At 34.7% G+C, this 5,466-nt stretch overlaps 1 long non-coding RNA gene across 1 annotated transcript; it reads right to left on the reverse strand.

Moving 5' to 3' along the window:
- Positions 1 to 364: 364 nt before the first annotated feature.
- LOC114731822 (uncharacterized) lies at positions 365 to 2,092 on the reverse strand. Its single transcript, XR_003738936.1, has 3 exons — positions 2,006 to 2,092; positions 907 to 987; positions 365 to 564 (listed from the first exon to the last, which is right to left on the reverse strand). It is a non-coding gene; the product is annotated as an uncharacterized LOC114731822 (long non-coding RNA).
- Between the last annotated feature and the right edge of the window lie 3,374 nt (positions 2,093 to 5,466).

A 5,466-nucleotide genomic window follows, 5' to 3' on the forward strand; every position in this document is an offset into this window, starting at 1 on the left:
CCCAATCCAATTTGATTCTTCAACATCACCATATATGGGAACATCAATCTCTACGGTTGCTTATAGGAACTTTGTTACCTCATATATTACTACAGAAAAAATGTAACACCTATCCCTTATATACTAGTAGAATTATTCTATTTAATCATGATCCATTAAAAGCCAGGTTTCATCCTAGGAATTATATATATATATATTTATTTCCATCCGGCCCTTCGAATCCTGAATTAAGTCAACTATAGCCAATAGGGTTTAACATTTGACACCCTGGCCATTGGCTCACACGACGAGATACGTAATTAGATACACATAATTTTAGGCCAAATGATAATTATATCAAAAAATTTGACCATTTCCTTCAATAGCAGTCATTATGATCTATTTGCCCTTAGTCAACTCCTTATGGAGGAATATTTACATACCAAAATAGATATACAATATATATCTTCACTTCAAAATAAGATGCATTTTAGCAAAATATATATACACAAAAGATCGCCAGCTTCCTGCGCCTTTAAACTCCACCGATCACTACTCCCTTGCCCTTAGGAGTACTTGCTCTTGCTGTATTACATGGAAGAAGGGGTGAGATTCTAAAGAATCCCAGTAGTAACAAATTTCCCTCACGTAATCATACAAGATCACAAACAACATGCTACACAGGCCAAAGAGAACAACACCTTGCATCCAAGTATAATCAATGATGCATATACACCATACACCCATATAGCTAATCGCTATCTATCGCGCCCACATTCCAAAATAAATGGAAACCAGCGCATATTGTCATGACAAATATTATCATGCAAAGGCAACTTACATGTTCTCATGCACAATCAGCATAAAAGGCACATCCAAGCATGTGGCAATCAATGCACAATCACATTAAAGGAAAAGAGTTACTACCTTTTGCTTTTTCTTCTGTACTAACTTCCCCTTGCTTCTTCCTTGGCTCCCTTCTTAATGGACTTGAACAAATATCAAATCCTATAAATTATATAGGGAGTGGTAGATTAATATATATATATATACATATATATAAGTATATGTAAAGTAGATTATTTATTCCAATTCTTTCAAAAATGAATATGTACCCTGGAATATTTTCAGGATCCTACTTAATATTTATAACAGTAACAACACTTCACCCATACTTTCTTGAAATTCCAGCTTCATAAATATCATTCTATCCACTACTTTAATGTCCCAAATCTGGATTTTGCCTTCCCAAATCAATATTCAACATTAAAATGTATTAAAGAATGAGTACTCAATTAATTTCAACAACTCTTCCTAATCTGTAGAATTTTCCAGAATTATAAATATTTAAAGCATTAACTCAATGCTAACTTTTCCTAGCGTATCCACAAAATTTTCATCAATTTCTAGCTTAAAAAATGTCAGATTCTCACACGCATAACCAGCCACACATATATATAAATCTATCCATAAACTTTTTGACCATCTCCCGTTCCACTAAATCCAACGGGCCCACCTCTCTTACACGACAATTTCACTTTCAACCACAACATATTCATACAGATACACACTTCCAAAATATTCCTTATGTCTTCACTTTGGGCTTTAATCATCTCTCTTCCTCTCCTACATATCACGCTACATTGAACAGCAAATCTGAAAATTTTTCCAGATACCAAGTGTACTCCCAAACCAGTCACCGAAATCTCAGAAAAAGAAAGAGTAAACATCATGCCATCGTGCATATATATATATACACATCACAACCTCATCTTCTCTTTCATAAAACCTAACGCTCACACCAGAAAAGCAGAACAGGGGCTCGGTTCAAACATTCCAAAAGCAAATCAACAACATATACAACCCCATAACTTACTTGATCAAGCCTCTATCTACACTTTACTACTTTTGTTACATTTAGATACTGATTTTTCCTCCATAACCGAGAGTTTTAAATTGCCATTTCCTCTTCTAAAGTTGCAACGGTTGAGAGAAAGAAGAGTAGGAGAATGTTCACAAGGCTTACCTTGCTTGATTTCCTCCTTTGAACGAACCGATCTTCTCCTTCAATCACCTCCTCTTCTTCCTCGTTCTTCCCTTAATCCACCGACTCTCTCTTGCTCTGTTTCAGTCGTGCAGCAGGGGAAAATAAGAAGGGAGAAGATATTAGGGTAGAATAAGTCGGTAAGGGCGTGTGAAATAACTATTATACCCTTTGGTCTTCATTTTCCCTTCAATTTGATCCTTCTCTATTTTTCCAGGATAATCAGATAATTCCAGAAATCAAACCTGGATATTTTATATGGATTTTCTTCTTCCATTAGCTTCTTTAGTCCATGAAATAATTTTCCTAAAAATCTCAGCTCAAAAATTATCCTCTAACTATTTTTCCTTGAATTTCCAAGAAAATAGGTCCTAAATTCCTGAAATTAACTTTATAATTATTTAGACCATATTTTAAAGGTCTTAATCTCAACAATTTCTCTAAAAATTTCTCCTTCATCATGCTTTACTCAAATCCATAAAATTTGGGATATTACAAAAAACATTTAACGTCGCAAAATAACGGCGGTTAAGAGGAAAAACGCCGTGGAAAAAAAGACAGTGGCAATTTTGTAAATAAATGGAATAACTCTTGATTTTCCACGGCGGTTATCTGGAAAACCGCCGTGGAAAGTATTTTTAACGGCAGTTATTAAAATAACCGTTGTTAAAAATTAATAACCACCGTTAAAATACTTTCCACGGCGGTTTTCAAGATAACCACCGTGGAAAGTTCCAACTTAAACCCTACGGCGTGTTTTGGTTCTCTCATTTTCACAGTCTCGACTTAGTGCGCCGTGGTCCCCCTCTGTCCCACCACCAAAAAACTTCTATTACCGGCCATTCCCTCCACTGTCCTGCCGTTTAAACTCCTCCATTTTGTTTGTGGGGTCTTGCCGCTGTCGCCCGTCGCCGTGGAGTCGCCCCTCTTTTTGCATTGAATCATCTCTATTCTATGAGTATCCTCTTCTTTCATTCTCTTCAATTTTTTTTGGTTTCCTGGATATTTTGGCCGTTAAAATCCGTTGTATTTCGAATAGGTTTGTTAGTTTTACATTGTGGTCGGCTTACATTGTCGATTTTGCGTTTTTTATTTGGTTGAGTTGTTGATTGGGGGCATTGGATGTGAGAAAACCTCAATTCCTTCTTATGTACGGTATTAGAAACATGTTTAAAATTTTGAAGTTGATTAGTTTTGAATTTTTTGATTTTTTTAATAATTTTTTGATATTTATTTCGAATTTTTGGTAAATTTTTTGAAATAAATTTTATAATTTAGTGATAAATAATCTGTTAATTGTTTTGTGATTTTTTTTGTTATAAACTTTGATTGATGATAAAGTGTTATTTAAAATTTCATTATAAATAGATATTGTTTGTGTTCCAGTTTTGTATTCAGAAATTTTAGCTTTAAGAATCTTTATTCATTGAATTGGTTTGAAATTGAATTCTTTTTATTTATTTATTATATTTCTTCAAATTTATCCTATTTTTAATTTTGTTACATTGTTATATTGGTTTGATTGATTGATTGACTGATTTGTTTAATTTTGTATACGAATTTAGGATTTGTTATAGGAAAAATTAGATTGAAAAATTATACGAATTTTTTATTTTTAAAAGGGAGACATTCCCTTTAATTTGTAATTAAGTGTCAGTCAATTTTAATTTATTGACTAACATTTAATTATTTTATTATTTCAATATTTGAATTGAGGAGTTACAATTGAGCTTGACAACTATGTTCATTGACTCTGTAGAATAATGGATCGTAGTTGGATGAAAGCTAAGAGAATTAGCAAAGAATATGAGGATGGGGTTGAAAGGTTTCTTCAGTTTGCTCAGAGAAATACCCCTAATCAAAGAGATGGATTATACTATTGTCCTTGTGTCAAGTGCCTAAACAATAGTCGGAGGAGTATTTCTGAGATAAAAGAGCATCTTATCTGTGATGGGATAAATTTGAGGTATACAAATTGGATATGGCATGGAGAAATTAGAAAGACTACACTATCTGGAAAGGAGAAGGTTCTAAATGAAGACTTTGGTGATAGAATTTCGGATATGTTTCATGACATAAGGTCTGAATCTTCTACACAGTTCTCTTCCACTTTCAAAACTTTGTGTAGTGATGCAGAAACCCCTTTATACCCAGGGTGTAAAGATGATTACATAAGGTTGACAACCGTGTTGAAATTGATGAACTTGAAGGCAAAAAATGGTTGGACCGATGCTAGTTTCACGGAATTACTTGAACTGCTGAGTGATATTCTTCCAAAGGGGAATTCACTTCCGAAACAAATGTATGAGGCAAAAAAGATTTTGTGTCCGATGGGTTTGGAATATGAGAAGATACATACATGCCCTAATGACTGTATATTATTCAGAAATGAGTATGAAGGGTTGAATAAGTGCCCTAAATGTGAGACTTCAAGACACAAGGTTAAGAAAGATGGTGGTGATTATAATGAGATGACCAAAGGTTCTTCTTTGAAGGTTCTGTGGTATCTTCCAATAATACCACGATTTAAGCATCTATTTGCTAATGCCACAGAAGCAAAGAACTTGAGATGACATTTCGATGAGAAAATATGTGACGGAAAGCTTCGTCACCCAGCAGATTCTCCTCAATGGAAAACAATAGATCAAAAATTTCCTCAATTCGGTAGTGAGCCAAGAAACCTTCGGCTAGGTCTTTGTATGGACAGAATTAATCCATATGGTAATCTTAGTAGCACACACAGTGCTTAGCCGGTGCTTCTCGTAATTTACAATTTGCCTCCTTGGTTATGTATGAAAAGAAAATATATCATGCTATCTTTGATGATCTCAGGGCCAAAACAGCTGGGAAATGATATCGATGTGTATTTGACACCTTTGATTGAGGATCTAAAAAAATTATGGGTGGAAGGTGTTGATGTGTTTGATGCATATAAACAAGAGACCTTCAATTTACGTGCTATGATCTTCATCACGATAAATGACTTTCCAGCATATGGAAATTTGTCAGGATACAGTGTTAAGGGGCATAAAGCATGCCCAATATGCGAAGAAGGCATCCACTATATGCAACTTAAATATGGCAGGAAGACGGTATACCTTGGTCACAGAAGGTTTCTTAGTTGGTATCACCTTTACCGTAGATTGAAAAAGGCATTTAATGGCTCACAAGAATATGAAATGGCTCCAAGACCATTAACTGGAGAAGAAGTTTATCAGCGGGTGGAGGGAATTAATGTGGTCTTTGGTAAGAAGAAGAAGAAGACTGCCGGTGAGAGGAATATATGGAAAAAAAGATCTATCTTTTTTGATCTTCCATATTGGCAAAGTCTTGATGTGAGACATAGTCTAGATGTGATGCATGTGGAGAAGAATGTGTGTGAGAGTCTTGTTGGTACACTTTTACATATAAGTGGAAAGACTAAGGATGGAATCAATGCAAGA

The sequence above is a fragment of the Neltuma alba genome, unplaced genomic scaffold (assembly GCF_004799145.2).
Source record: "Neltuma alba isolate B1F8T4 unplaced genomic scaffold, ASM479914v2 tig00012848_pilon, whole genome shotgun sequence".
Classification (NCBI taxonomy): domain Eukaryota; kingdom Viridiplantae; phylum Streptophyta; class Magnoliopsida; order Fabales; family Fabaceae; genus Neltuma; species Neltuma alba.